We start from the raw sequence: 23,912 nt of genomic DNA, 5'->3' as shown, positions 1-23,912 counted from the left end.
TCAGCATTATGCTCATTGTTGCTCAGTTGTGTTCACAGCAGCAGGACTGTCAATGTTCAGGCAGAAACCTTTCTCATTATTGTGGCCAGAAACAAGTGTGAGGGATAAAACATGTTTAACAGAAGCTCTCTCTCGCTCTCATATTTTCCGTATCCTGCTGATTTGTGCATTTCACCAGTTGTGGGTTGGACATTAATTAGAACTGTCAGTTCTAAAATTGGACATAACACAATATCAAACAAGTGCAGTCCAGTAAAACTCCTTGCGGAGGCGACTTTGCTCAGAAACCTGAGGCCCGTATCTGGCCGTGTGGAGTCTATTTGTTTTGGTACTTCGGTTATTGATCGGTTGACAAACCTGAGCTGATTTTGCCATTAGGAAAGAACACAACAGGTTGTTGTTTTTTTATGTTGGTGTTATATAGCGGTTGTGGTAGGAGTAATAAACCAAGGTTTATTAGTCTAATGAGCTGAAGCTCGTGAGAGAAATTAAGGCTGCAGGTTCTGAGGTACGCTCCAAGTTCATCTTCTTGGAGGTGGTAGGAAAGCTTATTGATTATCTCCTGCTGTTTCTGAGTCTGAGAAAGCCTGGGTGAGGAAGTATGCAGCTGCAGCACTCCTTAGCACAGGTTCAAAGAGACAAAGCGGTTTTGTTGTGCTTTGAAGGCAGCAAAGTGGATAAATTCCAAGGGCATTGGTTTATTTGTGTTTTAATTAACTTGAAATAGCATACACATGAACATAGGCACAAGTTATTCATAGAAGGATGAAAAAAACTACAAAACTAATTCAGTATGGTTGCAGGAAATTCTAATATATTCAATTATTAATACATTAATAAATATATTATATCAGTTGAAGTGTCGCAAGTCTTAGATGCTTTAAGTACACTAAGAACATGCACTGTAGACAAGAAACACATTTAAAAACATTTAAACAACCAACACATTTATAGTCAAGAGCTAAATAAGTATATGCAAACAGTTTTGTTTTATATTTGTAGACTTGCACTCATGTACGCTTTTAACATTTACAGTATGTATTTGCAGTGTCTTTAGTCTTAGTAGGGGCATATGGGAAATAAAAAAACTTTAAAACAAATTCTGAGCAAAAACAAAGAAGACCACCCTAATATGTCACCTAATTGTTCATTAATTATATCATAAATCACTGTGACAATGACAGCTAGTCCCAATTACAAATGTCACGGTTGGCCTGCCCCTCTATCAAGCTTCATTGTCCCTAGAAACTATATTGTGTACAAATCACCTTATTTATTTATTGCCAGAGAAATTTTTTTTAAGATACAGTTAACCTGCTGTAGAAAAGTATGTATTCTACTTAGTTACATTTAACAAATGTGCTAAGATGTTTTACTTCATCATCATCCAGAGCGGAGGAAGCTGGTTTAATCACCAGAGATGATGAAATATCAAGCGGCAGCCTCCGAGTTTGAAAAGTTGAACCCTATCACAGTGTGTTTTCAGTACATGAAATTTTTTTTTAACATTTCGGTCACTTAAAAATGTCTTATTAATCTTTCTGTTGTACTCCACCTTCTTTTGTCACTTAGTTTAGCACGTAGTTGCAAAAATGCCAAGATGGCTACGGTCAATGTGCTGAACGCGAGGCCTCAAAACCTTTGCTTGATGAATATAAGATACTGGAGATGTCGCTGTAGCTTCCCTTAGATTGCAAGATTATTTACTGGCTTTCTGATGTTCCCATAAATAATAATTATTAAATATTCCGCTTTCTATTAAAGTAGTTTTCTTAGGCATGGTAAACAGTTTGGTCATTGTTATGACTGGTGGATATTTTTGATGATGTCAGGGCTTATTATCTTAAAAAACAAATTTTGTTAGTGTTTATATAAAAAACGCTTCAAATTTTGAATATTGGCAATATTTTACTTGAAATTATTTAGCTATTTAGCATTTGTAAGCAGTACATACACATTTAATAAATGGCTTATAATATGCTATAATGTCGTTTAAAGCAGAGATATAAGTGGGAATTGAATAGTGTTGGCTTGGATATAAACAGCTAATGAATGACATTATGCATTGCGTTGTCTCAGTACCTGTACTGCACGTTAAATGTCCTCTATAGCAAAACACAGTTGTATTAATATGAAATGCGTCTTCATAGGAGAAGTTATAATATAGTTATGGCAGTTTGTATACTACTGCTGAATAAAAAAGTCTTAGAGTAAAGTGTTACAAAAAATCAACAATGCAAAAATGTGTCTGAAAGCAGAATGCTACAGATATCATTTGCATCACAAAGATTCTTTAGTGTCAGCCTTTTTTATTCTTTGAGCATACAACAGAATCAACAGCTCTTTTGCATGCAGAACAGGCCACAGACTTCAGAAGATATTGATTTTTATTCAAAATGAATTCACAAGTAAACAAAACATGACTTGGAATTATTATCGATCAATTTTTACATATTAATCAGAGCCTTGTTGTATCTTTATTGGGCTGATTCAACCATATGCTATGCAGATCCAAACAATATTTCTTACTTCTGTTACTATTTCATAATGCATGCATGCACTGTTTTAAAGCAGGGGAGGACGGTTCACGCGCCACAGGTCAACAGGGTCTCTGAACCCTGGGGATTCACCCAGTAAGGACTTGGCCCCGCTGCAACTCATTCTGTTTTCTCTTCGTCTGTGCGATACATTTGTATTCTGGTTGTGTCTGAGTGCCGGCAGTGACAGCTATTTAGCATTATATTTGAATGCCTTTAAAAGGACCTCTTCAAAGGAGCACAGGCATGGTAACAGGGAATAGAACAAATAGCAGATGGTGTTGAAACTCTATGTTCACATCAGGGGGTGATGCAAATGTTCATCATTCATTAATGCTGAGGACAGTAATTTGATGAAAACTGAATACATTTTCTGCATCGTGTGTTATTCGGTGCATCGTGAGCTACATAAGACCCGATTTCTGTGTGTATAGCTAGCATGATGGAAAGAGGTCACTCATTATGGATGCAGAGGAGGAAGGCCTCGGGTCATTATCTGCCGTGTGCGCTGAAGAGAGGAAAGGATGGACCGAGAATAACTATCAGATGGTAAACACGCAAATCAATTTATTAGCAGGAGTAATTGATGGGGCTTCAGCGCTTGGCCAGAAACACATAGTCATTTCCAAAGCTGCCGCCGCTGTGCCTTAGTTAGGCATGTCGCAAATCTTCTGTGGTTTTAATACTCTGGTGTCAACTGTGGAAAATTTGCCCCCACATGGTCAAGCTTTCTGTGGTGCTACATTAATGCAGGGCATTCTTACAGATTCATTGTTACCCATCTAATTTCAAATACTAACCGTAACTGAGCTCTTAAAGACGTGGCGTGCATATGTGTTTTAGAAAACCAGTTTCCGTGTTGAAAAAACACAAGACCAAACTGCTGTCTGAATCGCTATGTGAGCAATTTATTCCATGTCCACATTGAGGTCACTGTTAAGACACCTACTGCCTCACCCTGGGTCTCTGATATCTAATCAATAAATAATCTACGAGTGGATCTGCTCTACCAATCCCCCATCTATCACTCACTGATCTACCTTTGTATCATTCCGTGATTTTATAGGCCAGTGCCTGTATGCTAAAATAGATAGCAGTGGTGAAATTTCCCCTCAAAACTATCAAACTTGTTTTTTTCAGATTCATTATAGTTTCTTGAAGGCGTTTTTGGCAACACTGACGGCAAAAACACACACATGCACACCCACAAACTTCTTCTCATTGTCTCTGTTCAGAAAGTCTTATTGTTCTGCATCATCCGCTTGTCTCTTGACCTTATCTCTGTTCTTGCCAAATGGACAAAGCAACAGTACAGTCATGCATCCTATCACCAAGTGCCACACATAATTGGATTGTTAGACTCAACGCCCTGAGATCAGGCACAGTGGTCTTATTTGGTTTTTACTGTGTTCTTTCTTTCTTTATCTCTCTCACATTGTTATCACTTGCTCTCCCTGTTCTCTATTTAAACCACTTCCTCTCTCTCTCCCTTACCCAACTCATCTAATCCCTCCCTTTTTCTCCCGTTCTCTTATCCGCTCTCTGTATATAGACCTGTGTCACTAGGCAGTGGGAGGTACAGACAGAAGGAGGATTCAGAGGTCATTTTACAAGTGTGGCTGCTAATTACCAGAAATGGAATGAATAATTTCAAAGGGAGATGGTATGGACACACAATTCAGCCCCCCATTTCCATTTCATCTTTTTTCCCCCTCTTGCTTGTTATTGTCTCCCTTTCAAAAGTACTCCAAAAACACTTGATCGCTTCTATTTCCATGGACACTGATACTGCTTGGATTAGCACGTTTCCAAGAGCGAACGCCACTTTGACAAATCCACCCAATTTTCTGAGTCTAGAGATGACATTTACTTTCACATGTATAGCTCCTGCTCTATCAATTTTCACCATTTATTGAACTTAGTGACCTTAATATGAGGTCCCGAGAATCAATCAATCAATACTTACACTAATGGCATGTAGGGACCCCTATAGAATCTCTAGTAGGGCACAAAGACATTAGCAAAGTCACCTGCGTTTTCCAAATGATAAATATTTCAGAACATCAATTCAGTGAGTAAATACAAGAGCTGTACTTTGGTAAAGTACTTATTATTTTGTGAGACTATAATTTCCCTCCCTTACGTTTCAAAAGAAAATATTGAGATTTTTACCCAACTATAAGGCTGTGGAGTCTTATTTATATGATGAGCTCTTTAAATTGGATTTACTGTTTCAGTTCAAACCATCCATTCATCCACTTCCTGTTCCCATTCATGCTCGTGAAAAGCTTGATTACCAACCAGACAAAGAGGGAAACAGCCCCAGGGTGACAGACTCTCAGGGGCCCCTGAAGCCCTATAGTCATCGTTTGTCAGTTGGTTTGTGATAACTTTATTAATTGCTCATTTACATTATTACCTGTCTAGTCTACTTCTCTTGACAGAGCTTCTGTGTCAAAATGTACATTGTGCATAATAATGAATTTCATTTAGAATAATTTTAACTTTTAGTACCTTGATATATATTTTGGTACTTTCATATTGTATATTTGGCACAATTATTTTTATGTCTCTGAGTGACTTTAGACCTGTTTGGAGATGTCTGAGACGATGACAAGCTCTCTTGAATCTCTGGAACAACTCATCATGCATCAACAGCTCATTTTTCCCCAGTGGCCCACAATTAGGCTAATCCAATATATACAGTAGTTGTTCTGAACGTCCACACTCGAGAGGTGGAGCAAAAAACTGGCAAAAAAAATGACATTATTTGGATAATGGTGTACATTTTCAGGCAGTCTCTCCTGGAAGGGATTTATGGTTTTAGTTGTGCACACGAAAAGTGCCCCAAATAGCTCCTTTCTCACCTCCACACAGCTGGCCATTCATGGTATGAAGCGGGTGTAAATGTTAAATTGTCGGTTTTGGAAAGTTACAGAAATGGTCGGACATCAGAACGCGGTGAGTGGAGGGGTTTCTGAAGGTAAATGACCATCCCACAAGCAGTTCTTATCAATTTTACTGGCACCCTCAGGGTCATGGGTTACTAGAATATATTCAAGCAGGCATTATTTGTGAGGCAGGATACATCCTGGACAGATCACACAGGTTTTTATTATTGTTGAATATTCACCTAACCTGTTTTTCCTCTCCCCAAATCATCAAATACCACTTGGTCAGTGGTCCTAAGCTCCTAAAACTGTGGTGCTCCAGGTAGCCCTCGAGTGTTAGTTCTGGACTTGTCAGGGATGCAGTGGTGACAGTTTCCACTTGTTACATGCATTGTGTCTTTTCAAAATAAACTCCTGTCTTCACAGGAAGTTAGGTTTAGGCAACAACACCAGTTAGCTAGGTTTAGGAAAACAGCATGGTTGATATAACCTGACTGACTCGCCGCTGCTCATGGCTCCTATGACTCCTTAATAACGTGACTATAGCAACTCACATCAATCACATGACACGTGCCACGCCAAGGACTCACAGGACTAACAACTGACGTGACAAAATGTCAACAGTTAATTTTAGTTGTGCACAAGAGATGAACATTGTGGACTATCTTGCTCTGAGGGTCTAATAATGATGCAGGTGGGTTTACATTGGCGTTAGTTTAGAGTGCGGTGCTTCGCATATAGATGCTACAGGGTGCCTACGTGCCTTGGTATTGGATGCGGAGAGGGCACTGACCAAGCAAAGGTATTTGATGAGTTGGGAGTGAGACCAGATTGATTTGGACCGTAGAAGGAAATCAGATCACCCAGATGAAACAAACTTCAGTATAAACCAGCCAAAGGTTTATGGTGTAATTTTATCTCCCACAACACTTCAACACCTCTTATAGGTTTCGGCCATGATCACAAAGGATGCAATTTTCAAGTGCATGATGCAGGTTTTCAAGAGTTAGCACTGATTGCTCATGCACAATAGAAAATGTGTGGAATGTTGTGAAAGATCAGCAAGAAAAGGCTTTCACCAATGGAAGAAAGATATTTCACTGAATAAGGAGGTGAAATATATTCCTTCAGCTTCTTCTCTATAAATGTACCATTGGAACGGTGGGGCTTCTGTCATTGATAGGCTAACATAACCTACAGCTAAAATGTTTGAATGAACTTCTAATCAACAATTCAAGCATGCAAGCACTCATCCACATCACATGCCTTTCAATTCAGACTTCTTTGAATGACAGGCAAACGTAAGTGTGTGTGTGTGCGTGTCTGTGTGTGTGTGTGTGTGTGTGTGTGTGTGTGTGTGTGTGTGTTTGTGCGTGTGTGCGTGTGTGTGGTAGTGCATATGAAAATAGTAAAAGCAGAGGTGTCTTGTTACAGGTGATGATATTGCAGCCTAGATTGATGCCATAGTTCTGCCTCTGCCAAGGAATCAATGACATGGCTGCCGGTACGAATCAAGCTCACAGCTGTCAGGATAGTGAAGTGGAAGCTGAGAGCTTCGATTGGACACGTGGATAGATTGTTTTAAACAATATTAAACAACAATGGGGTGGAAGATATATATTGGAAATGTTTATTTCAGTTTGTGTGTGAGGAAGGAGGCCGAGAAAAAGGTTAAAGCTTTCATGACTTTCTGCGAGATGATAGAAAAGAATGTAAGCAAGGAGCATTTTGTTGAGGAATGAGAAGGGCTGGTAAGATATTTTTCCAACTGAAATTAAATTAAATTTTTTTGTCGGCCATAGCATACACATCTTTTGTACTCATATGAGGGAAAAAAAACACAAACCAAAGGAGAGAAATTTGTATTTTGTAATTTTAGGCTTCATGATGACATGGATGACTTAATGTGATTTTAATTGGACTTTACAGGTGCTAAATACGAGATTGGGAACATTTGCCTCGCAACGGCTCTTGCAGCTAAAGATGGTAACGGTGCTAACAGTGCAAACAACTTCAGCAGTGCTGCTGACACATTGTTTATGGAGAAGCTCAGGTAGACATTACTTCACTATATCGTTACATATCCAATAGTTGTTTGCTGTTATATGAATGCTCTGAATATTGAAATTTGGAACCTATAAAGATTCTAGCCATTAATACAGTCAGTTTGGAGTATAATTTGTGCTTTTCACTGGATTATTGGCTGCAACAATTAATTAATGAGCTGTCAACTATTAGATTAATCCTCAACTATTTTGATAATTGATCAATCAGCTTGAGTAAAAAATGTTGTGATATTAATATCTGTCAATATTTTCAGTTTTTACTCCTCTATGACGGTAAACTGAATATTGTTGAGTTGTGGACAAAACAGTTTCAGGAAGTCATCTTGGACTTGGAAAACACTGATCAACATTTTCTACCATTTAAAAAAAAAGAGTATTTTATAGACCAAAGGACTAATTAATTAATCGAGATAATAATCTACAGATTCATTGACAATGAAAAGAATCAGTACATACAGCACTAGGATTTCTTTATTAAACAAAGTTCCTTGCACAACGACTCTAATGCATTACCAGACTGCATTTCATCAGCTCCACTCGTACACTTTCAGAAGGAAACACTCAACATGAAAAAAATACAGGATTAAAATGTGTGAAGACTTTGAATGTAGTACAGCCAAAATACTAGAGACTACACAAGACCAGAAGAAGTCTTTCTTCCTCCCATCACAAACTATTGTGGCTTACGCTCACTGGCCACTTCAAAAGTGATGGAGGTCATTGTTAATTGGGTGCGTCATGAAATAAAAAATGTGTTGTCATTGCAAAGAATATTTCTCTCTCTTGCCTCCGTCAAGGCCGCATTTCATCAGTCCAATCGGCAAGGTAATTTAGAGTAAAATGTGAAGGATAAATACAGTACGAGGGAACCTTGGTATATATTTTAACAATGCTGACATATCTAGCTTTGCATAACGGGTGGTTAATGAAGAAAATGAAACTGTCAAATAAAAAGTATAAATAATTTTTCAGTTTTTTGTATTTCTGTGAAATGTAGTAACATTTCCAAGGCAATGTTATCAAAGCTAAAATTATCACCACAAAGGCTTTTACCTTAACATTTCAATCACATGTATCAACGCTTTTGTCTGAGCTGATGGTCAGAGCTACAAGTACAGGAGATGTTAAAAGGCACATGCTTTGATGCAACACCTGACAGTTTATCAGATCAGCCAGGGTATTAGTCATCTTTCAGTGACATCTAATGCACTAAACCTCCTCACATCTGAGATATTAGCGTGGATTAAAATAAACAAAGCCACCGTTACACGTATCAAAAAGCGTTGCTCTGGCAGTAAAGTTTCTTACAAAACATACTTTGGCTTCTGCTCATACATTTATTTGAGCGAGTGTTCAGTAAATGTTGGTAGTTGCAAAAGTTATATGAAGTCAAACAGTCTATTCTGTTATTAGAACAACTGTTTTCAAATACATGACTGCTAAGGTTCAAGCTTGCATTTCACTCCGATTCACTGAGATGGTGGACAGCATGTGTTCTGCTGCGTCTCCCAGGGTGAATCAAATTAAATACACTCACTGGAATAAAACAGGGGGGTCCACTGGTTTGTGACTGTCAAATAGTGTGCCAACTGTCTCTGTGTTCCTGTGTCACAGAGGATGGTGCTCCATAAGGCAAATGCTTAGGAAAGCTGCTAAATCATCAGATATTACAAATGTAAATATAATGAGAAAACAATGGGGACCAAGATGAAAAACAGGTGGAGTCAATTAGAGAAACATAGAGGCATTCTTGTCTCATTTTAATTAGAACATGGATTAATACAAATGCATATAATGTGTGAAGAAAAATACCTTCCTTCCTATATCCACTCATCCATTATCCATAATGGTAGTACTGGATTATCTATTGTATCACCACACTTAAGTTAACTTGAAATATGATTTATTCCAATTACTGTATTTTAACCACAGGCTAAATTCTGATTCTGAAAATACAGCTTACTGCTGCTGAGAGCTGTAGTGAAGGCACCAGCAGAGTTTTCAGTTTAGAGTTCTGCAAGCGGTTATCAGGTGAATAAGAGGGAAAGCCACAGAGGGAACATCGTCATGGGAGCGAGTTCTACGAAAGTCATTTTGGCAGGTAGTGAACACTTTGTGCTGAGTAAGGCCAAAAAGTTTTGGATGAGAAAGAGACAAGTAGACATGCATCATACTGTTCAACAATTCTATGGGGAGGAAGACTAATCTTTTCCTCAACTTGTGGTCCAGCGCCATCTGAGGTGAACTGTATTATTATGAATGATTCAAGGTAGTGGGTTTGATTGAAGGACACTCAGCTTCCTGGTGGTACACGCAACATATGAGACTTCCTTTGGATTAATAGTTTGTTTTTTTCATTAGAAAGAAATAACATTTAGATGGCTTATGATACACAAAAATACCAAGTCAAAGCCGATAAAATCACCTTTGACCACCAAATTCTAATCAGTTCATCCTTGTATCCAGGTGGACGTTTGCACCAAATTTGAAGAAATTCCCTTTGGGCGTTCCTGAGATATCGTGTTCCCGAGAATGGACTGGACGTACAGACTGCCGAATAACCCCAAAACTCTGGACATAGATGACGCTAGCGCAGAGGCATAAACATGAATGATCAAAATAAATGCAAAAGATCCTGACCATCTCCAGTATGGGTCAAGCTCTGGAAACACATCGCAACTGGATACGATATTTAAGCCCACTTTTTTCAAACCCCACACCCAAGTTTCTGACGTAGGTTTTGTGTTAAAAACTAAGGAGATTAAAATACATTTCATGTGTAAAATTGGAGGAGCGCTTCCTTTTAAAAATCCAATAAAAATACATATTTGTTTCAGTGGAACTCGATGTATTAAGCAGATTTAGACTTAGTGTAAAATCATACACAATAGTACTCTACATTATTCAATACCCTTGTCAAATCAAGGTGCTTTAAAAATCTTGCACAGATTTTGCACATGGCATCAGAAAATAGTGTAAATGACACCAATATATTTATAAAACACTCTTCATATTATCATAAAACTGAGTAAAACTGCAAACAAACACAGCTAGAAATCTTTAGTGTAATTGTGTCCAATCCTCAGCTAGTTACTCGGTTTCCATCTTGGGGGATATTGACATCAAACAGCATATGAAAGAGATGCAACTTCATGATTATGCTGTAACCTTTGCATTTGCACAATATTTCTTATTGTTTTAGGTTCCTCAATTAAAGCAAATTACAACAGAATGATGTTCTCTTCAGTCAAATGCTGGTCATCAGCTCAAAGGGAAGGAAGCACAGCACAAACATGCAATCTGGTAATAGAAACTAAAGTCTTTGATATTGGTCCCCATGGGCGCAATCCGCTTGAATTGTGTGTTGGGGTTATGTGAATCCTCAAAGACAGCTTCCACTGCAGGGTCAGAGCTACACTGGGAAACAACATGTGCTGAATACATTTGAAAAACACTATGCTTTAATATCCCGACCAGCCAGCTCTCTGTTGGGAAGAGCTTTAGTATTATCATCCTAGGAAGTACATCTATGGAAATGCATGTTGACTTTTTGCTCTGACTAAAAGTATACAATGATTCATACCAACAGCTCCAATCTCGCTTAATGACTACGTTTAGCCAGCTTAGATCTATCATTCAAATGATACACATGTAGAAATTGCATGAATATGAAAATTAACTTGGTAATATAGAAGCATAGAGATGCACAGTTTATTATTGTCTTTAAAACAAATTACTCAATTTGTTGCAATATCCAGTGCAGAAACCAGTCAACCGTTGTTAGTGCGGTGTCTTTTTAACATTTCCACGATTACAGAAATAATGAGCTGGTGTCTCTTCTGTGTTTCACATCAATCAGGGCTTGTACAGAAAAAAATTATACTGGCATCTTTTCAATGAACTGAATAGGAACCGTACTTGGCAAACAATAGAATAAACGTGATAAAACATTCTAGCCACAACCTTTAATTATAATACTTCCTATCCCATCTTGTGATTTAATCATTGCACAAAATTAATAATTTCACTGAAGCAAGAATATTGTAACCCTAAGGTTATATGAGGTTCTGTCCTCTTATCTAATCACCAGTGGTTTCAATTATTGATAATTAACCTTAAATGAAATATGATTCATGCACCCATCTTCTCTGTGTCTTTCTCAATAATATACAGTACCTCTATATTATGTATGTAGCCCTCCTCATTTATCCTGCAGTTTTAAATACAGTTATTATTGTTTTTGTTGCCTGTAACAGAGTAAACCAGATGACCCCATAGCTTATCAACAACACTTAATCAAATACATGTTCTGGACATGATCTCATACCATCCAACCTAACTGTATAATCGGATCCATCTTATATTGAGCTGAGAGGCATTTTCCCTTGGTGATGGCTCTGCTTCTTCGTACATTTCAGTAATGTCGGCTCATATCCGTAATATCATGTCCCACCTCTCATGTTCCCAGCCTAATTTCCATTGTCTGACCCAACTGCCCTCGACTTGAAAGGCTGATCGTGGAAGATGTTGCTCTCTTCGTCCGAGGATCTCATTAGAATCCCTCTCAGCCTCTCTATCACTAGACCATCATGAGTGACAAGTTGGTGTCATCCGCACGCCAGCGAAGTCAATAATTTGACTGACAGCTTTTTTATATACATTTCCGGATGTGCATTTAAGTATTATAGTGTGTAAATAGGCACACATACAGACCATTCAAAACATTAGTGAATTCCCTCCATTACGTACACATGCGTTTCAACCAAGTGTTCACATGCATAAACGTACACAGACGTTCTGGCTCACAACACTGACTCTCCTGATATGCGTAATATCATGCGTGCCGAATTCGTAAGCAAAGTGATCAGGCCTGCAGGGCTCATCAGCTGGCTTAGTGCCTCTTCATACACCCTCAGCCGCTTCGGCCAGTATAGGTTTGCGATTGCCTTGACAGCTCCATTAAAAAAGAGAAGGTGATTGCATTCTGTTCCCTTCCCCATAGCATGCATGACTAACCAGGTTCAGCAGTAAGTGGGAGGGACCCACTCGAGCTCCGTTCCATTGGGTTTATGTCAGTTTTAATTCAAGGCTTTCATGTTAGGGTGGCTTTACCTTGCACTACTGTCCTATGAAGTGAGGATGTTAACAAAGGGATTCACAATTTGAACATGCACAGAATAGAACCAGTATACTTGGAGGAATAAAATACAGCTGGTCAGCAATCAGATTGTTCCCCTGTCATTTTACCCTATTTTTAATAACCAAGGCTGCTATAATTTTATTCTTTTATTAGTCTTATTAATGTGCATGTATTTTTGTGCATGTATTTTTTTTTTCTATGATAGGACAGGCTTTATAATGAAGAAAACGATCACATGACAAGCTTGTAAGTCACAATTGACCGTCTGGTAAACCCCTCTCTCAATTAAAGATTGTCTAATTGTAGCTTAGCAAATGTTACCAGCCACAGAACGCCTGTAGAGCTCTGGATTTCTCCACATGTTGAAGTGGTGTGCTGGGCTCTAATAAAAGAAACAGGAGGATGGTGTGTCCTTTTATTTATTGTATTTATTTTTTAAAGCAACAAATACCACAGTGAAAATGTCTCCTCTAATGTAAGCTGCAAATGTTATCAGGTCTGGCTAATTAGGTCACTATACCAAGTAGTAACTCTAATGCATTGTTATTTTTAAAGCCAAAGAGCAAATCATCAATTAACGTTACCTTGTTTTGTGTTACAGAGTTACAGGTTATAAAAAGCCTCTTTTAGGACTGGAACTGACAGTTTTAGATTTAGTCCTGCTCTCTACTCCAGCAACAATAATGCATACATCTCTAACTCTGCAGCTTGTCCAAGTATGATTTTCTATAGTATGCAAAACTAGTTAGCTACAGAGTAGCTGAATACAAATAGTCAGTTGTCATTTTGAAATGAGAGGCCTGCTTTTGAGTAGTGTTTGCCCCAGTTATCATTGTTAACTGTATTGGGAATGGAAAGCTTGACAGATGTAGCTACAGTAACTAAGGGGGGTGGATCTTAGACTTCGATGGATAGCATCTTTGCACTTCATTAAAAGACCAATGAAGCAGCTTATCTGTACAAGACCTACGTACTCAGCCATGAAGCTAGGGCTGGGGCAATATATCAATAGTATATCGATATCATGATATGAGACTAGATATTGGCTGCATTACAGTAAAGTGATGCAATTTCCAAAGACTGTTCTAGCAGTTCTATTATTTGCCTTTAGCCACTCAGTCATTATATGCACATTACCGATAATTATTTATTAAAAATCTCATTGTGTAAATATTTTGTGAAAGCACCAATGGCCAACCCTACAATTCGCAATATTGATATTGAGGTATTTGGTGAACAATATTGTGATATTTGATTTTCTCCATATCGTCCACCCCTACGTAAAGCTACTGGAAGTTCCTGCAGTTGAAACTGGATCACCAGGATTCAAATTTCTGCAGGAGTGATAACGCTATGAATGTATTTATGTAATTCTGTAATATCATCTCCTGCAACATTTTACATTGCTCCAGGAAGCTTTTGAATAAGAAGAATCTGTGTGAGAATAAGTGAGGGAGAAAGAAAAAGTACACTTGCTGTGATAATATCTGAAGTATAATTATGGCTACCACCATAGCCTGCAACAACATCCAGTACATCACTGCTGTTAGGAACACAAGAGTTTCTATGTTTGAACAAGGAAGTCCTTTGTTACCTCATCTAGATCTACCTACTTTAACTGCTCCAATATTTTAACCACACCTACATACCCCTGCTAGGTTGAGATCTCATACAAAGAACTAAGGGTTCTATGTGAAAGTGGTTCTTTTTTCCAAGTTGCAAATATGTTCATATAGTACAACTCATTTGGTCTTATTTTAGTCTATGTTTCACTTTTTAGTTTGGCTCTGTATGTAATTTGGACATAATGATTCAGCACTATGAACAATGAACACAACAAACAAGATTTCCGTGTTTCAAGTCTTTGTCATACGCAATCTTTTAAAACAAGTCTTAAAGCCTGGTTAAGGACTTACACATGGCGGAGAAAATTTTCTCCTGTAAAAATAGAACTTGTTAACGAGGTTTCTCGTTAACATGTTTAAAAATCAGGTTACTGCAGAAAGCTGAAAATCTCTCAATAGTACCAGCAGTTATTTTATGTTGCGGTAGCCTGTGTGAAAATACATAGAGTAAAGCAAAACGTTGATATAACATTAGTGAATATGTGCAAATGTTTAACATAATGAGCAGTAACTCTGGCTGAAACTCCAAATAAAGCACAACTTTTACTTATAAAGTTACTGGAAGTGTAAATGCTTCCATATATTTGCAGAGAACAGTGTACACAAGGGAAATTATTAACATTACGTTAAATTTGATCCAACCAGCCCAGTTCACCATTGCTATATTTGAGGCATATTGGTTCGGAGGGCTATTTATTCTAATCTGGATGCTGAACGCAAAAGTGTCAACATCAAGATTAAACCCAAACAAGACGGATGGAAATCTCCCTCATTTCCCCAAATGCAAAGGGCTCAGAGTTAGCAGTGCCTCTTTATGACATCTTCATTTAATTTTAATGTCTTTGATCGAGCCTGTGGCATGGTGCTGTTTATATACCATCCATAATTGTTGCCACAGTCTATATCAGCAGGGCTAACATTAATCAGAAAAGTTGATGTGCAACAGAATAAATCAACAATACAGAATACCTAAATGTATTTTAATATATATCTAGTGCCTGAATTTTGTGTTTTTCTTGACATAAATAAAGACGTTTCTATTTTAAACTGATGCTGAAAAGGGACAAATTAGTGTAAACACATTCACCAGAATAAAGGACATGAAGTGTTTGTCCCTCAAACTTTCCTGGGGGAGGACCCCAAGACCCCCTGTTGAAACGAAACCTACACCCTCGCTCAAATGATTGATTTCTATTACGTGACGCATCCAAGTGAATAAACACAGTATCTTTGTACTCATTGGCAGAGTGATGAATAAGGTGAGGCATGCGGTCACTAACCATTATGCAGGATGTCAAATACACAAAGCAGCTGAGTGAAGTTGTCTTTTCGTCACAGAGGTCAAAAATACTTTCTGTTCAGAAAGAGCAGCAATAAAGTGACTGCAATTGTATGCATGTGTGTTGTGGAGAGAAATGTGTGTGTGTGTTATTACAATAAAGTTAGGTGTGCGGTTGTGATGAGCAACGATTTGAAAGAGTTGTTAAATGTTTCAGTAGTGTTCCCAAAAACATAATATTTTTAAACAATGGTTAATTTAGGGTCATTACCAGGATCAAGATCGTGTTACAATATAAAGATTTTTTCCCAGATTGATAGCAATCATTTTTGTCATATCTAAATATAGAATACAAAATACAAAAAAGTAGACCGCATTGTAGCTCTGTCAGCACTGTTGGAGTTATTTTCACTTTTAGTGCTGTTAGTACCTTTAGCTGTGAGCTCTGATTCTCTAATTTAAGTACATTTAAAATGAGACATCATCTTCTCTTGGCAGCATATTTGAGCTGCTGTATTTTGAAACCCTGCACATCCAGGTTGACAAGTTTCCTCAGAGGAAAACTCTCCACAGGATCCCCAAACTCTCTGTTTTCCAAAGCCCTGTGTTTAAAGGGGATGAAATGTATGATAATGTATTCTTTATAATGTACTTCATTCAGCTTGATTTTTGTTTTCTTTTATAAACATGTATTTCCAAATCTGAATTATTTTTACATAGTATACAACTGGAGTATGGCGAACATTTATTTTACTCCATTATTTCCTGAAATTGAATTTAGAATTTAGCTTTTGGCGCCTTCGTAACTTGTCCTGACATTGCCCACGAAAAAACACCATCTATAATTCCCACCTTTTGGAGGCAATTACACGGCTGCCCTAATCTCATCAGTTAAGGAGACAGTCCGAGAGACAGCTGTTGAAGTGTTTCATTCTTATCTCCTGCGCTCGTTCCCTTTTCCTCTCTGTCTTTCTCTCCTCCTCTGTCCTCCATCTTCCTCAGGCTGGGTGGCTGGCACATCTAGTGACAGCAAGTCCTTGGCTCCATCTCACACTGGCTCTCCCTTTCATAGCACCGAACGCTTGCTGGCAATTATCGGAGCTGTGTTTGCACTCCGTTCTTCCTCCTTTCCTTATTGCTTACAGTAAGAGCAGTTGGTCAATTTAAGTAATCTGCTCCATGACCGCAATAGGACAAGCAGCAAACAAGTGTGTTGGATGTAAATCTGCATCCCAAGTGGGCAGGCCATTAAAATCAATACCAGCTCATCTCCATATCTAAAGCTCTAGCTGCTGTAGTAAAGCATTTGTCCTCTCTCAATTCTCCAGTGAACTACATGATGACACATTGTGTAAACATTAGAAAACCATTCATTTCTTGACAGAAGTGCTCATGTGACACTTGCAAATTTCAAAAATTTCTTTCAAAAAAATCAGCCTTCAAATACAAGAAAATGTCACCTTTGAGTACTGAGCAAAAATTATTTCTGGGCCTGTTTTCTCCGCCCAGATGACAGTTCCTTGGCCGTGTGCTGTCCAACCTACGAGTGGTGTGTCTGCCGTGTTTATTTTGGATGACAGATGCAATCTGTCCCTCCATGAGCTGACGGGTCAATCTATATCTCATTACTCTTCCCAAACAATATCATCTTGACTGAGATTCACAAGGCATCAAAACAAATTCAGTCCCAGGGATATCATGTATGGCTACTTTAGTAAAGCTCCCCTCAACTACAGTGTAGGGGCAAATATAGTAAATCTTTTTTTTCTTTCTTTTCCTCTAATGCAACAACTTTAAAAAGATATTTAATGCTTTCATGCACATTTACTCTTCATTTTCATCTCATACCCCCAAATCTTTCTCCCTCACTTTCTTTCTCTTTGCTATTATACACTTTTTTTCCAGGGCAGTGCTAAAGCAGGCTTTGCTAGTGTGATTTACTTTCTATTAGGGGATTAAAAATCAATTATGCAGGAAGCCATGCGTAGGAGTGATTATAGCTGCGCATGACGGCACCATTCATCACAGGACCACTCATCTCTACAGGCGTTAGTTACACAACACCCACCAGGACAGCCATCTTTTACCATGAACTCTGCCCTCATCTTTTACACTTTGTAAATGCAGTAGTTCCACCACAATACTTGCAGTTAAAAACACCCATTGTAGAGCATAGTGGAAAAACGTGACAATATGAAGAGTCCAAAACACTGCATGTAATATCAAACAATAAAAAATAATAATTTATGAAGGGCATTCATTAACATCCATCCCAGTTGAATGTAGCCAATTAAAACAATTACAGACCCATTTACTGAGAATAGTTTAACTCAGTAACAAGCTTGACAAGGCCTTAAAACATTACTGAGATGGCATCACACAAGAAATATTGCCAGTTTATGAATTGAACTGTTGTAAATAGTGACTTATCGCTCTGTGATACTGACCATGCACCTTTCTCTCAAAAGGTCTGATACTTACTAGAATGAGGAAAAAAATACCTGCTCATAAAAAGTCCAAGTTTGGTACGGTTACTCAGGTGTATCTTTCAAATACCAGGAAATACTATATATATACTTACATATACTATACATACATATACCCTCTTAAGTAAACAAGTCCACTTTCTCAAAACAGTTGGTGTATAATCATAATCATGTGTAAAAATATGTCAGCGATGTATAAATCACAATGCTATAATCTACAGATGAGTCAGTAAGTCCTTGACAGATAGTTTCCTATGAATGGACACATGGGCAGTCAGTATAATATGTTTTGAAGCAATGTGTATTGTTTTATCTTGATTATTGTTTTCTGTCCTTCCTGCTAATCATATTTGACCTTCGCAGATAATCCTTAAACCCGATGTTTCATTTCAGTATTGTATTGATAAGACTTAATTATAACTCCCGCTAAATCCCAATGATCCATATTCTACACAACCACAATACAAAATGGTGGTCTTGGAACATTTCTCCATTTACTTCAGTACATTTCTGGACTGCACAGATAACATGGAGGCACTGTGCACACTGTGTGTGTCTTCTCAAAGAGGCTCAGGTTTTTCAGACTACTCATCTGTGGGGGCTAGTTCACTACTGCGTGCAGTGGTTTGCTGGGGAGAAAACATCAATGCTGGGGATGCAGACAGGACAAACAAGCCGGGGATAAAGGCTGTCTTTGTTGCAGGGCTGAGTCTGAACGCCCTGGAGGCCTTAGCACAGGAGAGGCGGAGGACTAAACTGAACTCCATCTTAGACAACCCCTCTCGTCCTGCCCATTCTATCATGCGCTGACACAGCTACAGAGTGTCTTCTGCCTTGTCCCTCCAAGGTGCAACACAGAAACACAGAATGTTCAGTGCTGGCCAGCATCAGGCTTCTTCCTGTTCAAATGGATGTTGCCACAGTTACCTTGGAGAGAGCCGAAGCAGGAAGCAGCACCGCACAGTGCTGGCCTAATAAGCTACCATGTCCTGCTCTCTGAATTCTCTGCAGTGATCTATAAGTACAGCGTTATTTGCTTTACTGTTTTCTCTGGGCATACTGCAGTACATTCCATGTGAACGAAATCCCTCATACGAAACATTCCCACAAAACAGTATGCTACCTCTTTCTTTTCTGTCTCACTCTCTCGTTCTTGTCTTTATTATTGTTATTTTTCCCAAATGCACATGCTGTCTGTGAAGTGAATTAAGTATTAACTTGCACAACGTGTACAGTTTAAGTTCATATGAAAAAATCCTTATAGGGTGAACTTTGAATGACAATGTTTCTTAAATAGAACACTAAGCATTACGGACTATTTTCAACTATTTTTTTAAAATATACCTCCACTTATATTTTGCATCTCAATGTAGATACAAATCAAAATTGTATTTCAGTCAGAGACATTTAAGTCAACAAATTGCTTTTACAAAAGGTTCTGCTCTGTGAGGGAGCTCTCAATACAATACCCCTTGATAACAACATACGTGAACAAAAGATCCCTGTTAGAACACAAATTGCAAACACTGCAGATATAAGAAGAAAGACAGGAGATGAAGGGAACTCTGAGAGCATCGTAAAAGTGTGAGGTTATTATGGCTGTGCTGTATACCCTCATTCATATGTTTGATTGAAGGAGCGTGTGATTATGAAGCATGAATGAAGCAGTAGACACTAATGTAAGTGCAATGTATTAATTATTTAATTGAACAGATACAGATAGTAGCTTTGTTTTACACCTCGTACTAACCCAGAGACTTTACAGACAATATTTGCTGTTATTCATCAACAACTGAAGGGGATTTAACTATTACCCTCAAGCAGACCTTTAAAATTCAGTCTCATCCTTTGGGCTGCTGAACATTTACCAGGAGCCAACAGAAGACGCTTTGAGTTTTTTTGCCAGAATTACTGGCCAACACTTTCAAATCAATAATCAGACAATGTTTGTGTCTCTACAGTTTATTGCATGCATGTACACAGATACTGTACACACCAGCATTTGCCACCCTTTTCATGCCGCAAAGAGTCCGGGCTGCTGGAGAACTGCATGTCTGTTTACTCTGAAAGGTTCAAAGATAATTTACCTGGATTAGAGAAGCCATCTGTGCCTGCCATCCCAGATTGCTTTCGAAGTGTCTCAATAAATACTGAGCAGGCTGCGTGGCAGGCAGTGCAATGGAAAGGTAGTAAGAGGTTTGCTCTAAAGCGCGGCTTAATGCACCTTTTTACATCAATTACTACTGGGTGTACACTGGTGACACACCATGACCTCTCTTTATCACGGGTCTTCGGAAACTAGGTCTTTGTCTGGCCCACAGCACAAACAGTAGAGGACATACCCATAAGCCTGCATTGTGCATGGAGAGAGGTTAGCTCTTCTCCACCAAACATACTGTGGAGTGAAAGTAGTAGAACTGTGGTTGTTTTCTCCAGCACATTGTATTTCAAATGAAAAAAAGAGGTTAAAGTGCAGATTTTGGAGGTATTCTTATCCATAGTAGGCAAACAGAGCTTGGGGGCACTATGTAACATCACACATCTGGGTTTCATTGTCAAACCCACTGTGCTCGACTACAGAGCCAAAACAAGAGAATTGTTCTACTGCCACAATACTTTCTGACTGCCCTAATGATGTGTTCATAGAGATTCAAAAAGTTTGTGACAAAATCTTTACTTTTCTGAACAGCTCTGTCATTCAGACAGATCTAATGAGACTGCTATACAGTCAGGAGCTTGAGAAGCAAACTGAATCAGCCACACCATGGCATCAAGGTTACTTTGACCTGTTGTATGTATAACTTATAGCACCCAGTCACCTTTGTGGAGTATATGAATTTGTCACATCACATTTTGTGCTCATCTGTAGTGGTGTTTGTAGATTTTATAATCCTTCATAACAATTCCCTTATGTAAACCTTTGTGTTAGGGCATATTTCGAAGTAAACTTAAACAGTTGTTGCTACTGGGAAAGAGGTGGGGTTGTAGAAAAAAATGAAACTGCCTAAGGTGAGGGTATTGATTTTTAAAAAGGCTGCATCTGGTGGTTTCTCCAAACATGCTGAGGTGCAGAAATGCCTCCCCTCTCTGTCTCCGTTAGCACATTACCCTATTTCAGCCACCCCCCTCACACACACACACACCTACACACATAGTTAATGGAGATGCCGATTCAGACGCCCAGTGAGTTAGTTAGTTGCACAGAGTCATTAGATTTTATGTTGGAGTTCGAGGAAGTTATCACTAAATTAAGTCAGGAGGTACCTTCACCTTGGGCTCAAGTGGATAGAGATTCCACCATAACGTTAAGTGGTCAAACTTACTGTACTGAACTCTCAGTGCAGTTCAGAGTTACATACTCGCCCATATCCGCTTTTGTCTCATTCAATCCTCTTCTCCGAGGTGAAATATCAGGAGAGCAGGTGTAGCAGTTGAGTAAACCTTACATTCAGGAAATAAATTCTTTCTGCCATCCTTGCTGTGATTAGAATGGTGAAGTTTGGACCCAGGAAGCCGACATCGGGGTTATTTCCCAACTGCTGCAAACAGTAAATTGAAACAGCTACATTCATTTTGAGAGATGTGGAAAAACAGCAGTCTTGGATGTCAGGTGTAGCATCCCACGGTGCATACTTGTGAACTTCAACGAATGCGTTCTTGTGCCAAGCATGCCTACACACTCCCTTACTTGCCTACAGAAGTTATTGCACAGAGTATGTGTGGTGAGATGGAGAAGAATGCAGCTCATGCATCTGTGCCACTGATAAACCTTCCTTTACAGGGGAGCCAGGGGATCTATATTCTGCTAACGCTGCGTAAGGCCGGGGGTGCACACATCTCTCTCTCTCTTACACACACACACACACACACACACACACACACACACACACACACACACACACACCAGCAAATAGCTGGGGATGCTCATATTCTCTGTGTAAAGGCTATTGCTCATGCCAAGTGCAATCTGTATTGATGTCAGGGTGAACACTATAGACTGTATATAAGAAGTAGACACAGTCGTCATGACGTCACCCTTTGGTTTGTGGACTGCCGTTTGGAAGCCTTGAGTTTTGCATTTTGGCCATCGCAATTTGTTTTTTTTACAACGAAAGTGACCATATTCAGACTGCGGTGGAGTGACGTAGAGACACAGTATACAGCTCTGGCAGGGGTAGCGACCTGTCAATCACAAGTAAGCCCCACCCTAAAGCATACCCTGTTGTATGTTTTTTTTTAACTCTAAACGTGATCATAATTTACTAAACTCGTGTTTACAATATTTACTTAGGTATCAAATTAAGTGAGAAGTAGAGTCACTTTCTCATAGACTTCCATACAATCGGACTTAGCTTTGCAACCAGAGGAGTCGCCCCCTGATGGCCAGTAGAGAGAATGCAATGTTTAGGCACTTCCACATTGTCTTCACTTTTCAAAACCAGAAGCTGCCGCCTGGTGAACACGAGATTAAGTAGAAGAGCTTCCTGCCTGGTATAATCAATAAGAGAACAATGGAGTGTTATTAGGCTGCGTGTGCAACAGACTAATATCCTGTTGTGACATTACACTGTACCACAGGATATCATTTTCACTCAGTGGTCCTTTGAAAGCGGTCATTATACTGTCTTGCTGTTTGACAAATTGTCGACTTTTGTTACAAAACCAGAACGTTAGAGGGAGAAAGTCTTCCCGCTCCTGCTTGAGTGTTATGATGGTATACATATTCTACTTAAAAAGCATTGTACCCTTTTAACAGCAGAGTTGATCTTAAAGAAGGACATTGTGAGACCTCGCAGTCAGGTAGGTGCTGAAAGATTTGAATGATTCATGAAACAAATTGGCACGTGTGAATGTAGTGCTTAAAGGAGCGGAGCGCTTCCCTCCTAGGTGAGGCTAGGGGCAGCTGCTGTGAAGCACTTGTCTGAAGCAGAGTCAGTGGCTTTGAGTCTGTAGTTTTACCTCTCGGGCCACACATCTGCCATTACCTGAAAGCAGTTAGAGAAGGGAAAATGAGGTAATTTGCAGCCTGACTTCCATTAGGTCAGACAACCAATGGAAGACAACCTTCCATTGGGTCTTCTGCTCTCCCCCACACATTTCCCTGTATCTTCACTATAACTGAGTTTATGAATCAGTTGCAGGGTCCTCTGTGATTTTCTGTCATTACAGCACTTTTCCTGTCTTACACTGAGAACCTCATCGTCTCTACCCTTTTTAGAGTCACATTACTGAACACGCACAAGCTGAAAACACAAATGCAAAAGCTTTTTTCATTGCCTCACAAAGCACCTTTCTCTTTTTTTCTTTCTGACACACACACACACACACACACACACACACACACACACACACACACACACACACACACAAACACACATTCTGACAGAGGTAGATAGTGAGACGGAAGAGGATGGATGACATGTTTCCTGAGGAGAGGCAGCCAATGTTATTTGTTATAATTCAGCTTTAATTTCAATATTTTCAAACCTTCCCAGAGATTTATATGTGCTGCCTGAAAGAGCATCCATCTTGACCGAGCCCTTGCCGGCCCTCAACTGTGCCGGTGTCACATGATCGATGTTTTGCCTGGCCTACCGACATCTTCTCGGGGTCACATGGGCCTCTGTCAAGCTTGGTTAATTTTGCACTCTCAGCTCCACAGCTATTAGCATATGAATATCCTCATAGCCATACATATTCTACAGCCATGCATGAGGATTTTCAAAAAGTGGTCCTTTTTATGGGGGAATGTGAAAAGACCGGAGGGGACGAAGAGGAGGAAGGAGTGGATGGGGGCTTGGCAGGATGTTTTCACAGCTGTCATGGTGATGAATTGGGCTCTTATGATTAATCTGTATTTAAATATAACATAACCATCTCCAGACAGT

This window comes from Cebidichthys violaceus, unplaced genomic scaffold (genome assembly GCF_023349555.1).
Source record: "Cebidichthys violaceus isolate CVI_PGR_0920_01 unplaced genomic scaffold, fCebVio1.0.p SCAF_8, whole genome shotgun sequence".
Classification (NCBI taxonomy): domain Eukaryota; kingdom Metazoa; phylum Chordata; class Actinopteri; order Perciformes; family Stichaeidae; genus Cebidichthys; species Cebidichthys violaceus.
Note: the sequence above shows the minus strand (reverse complement) of the source record.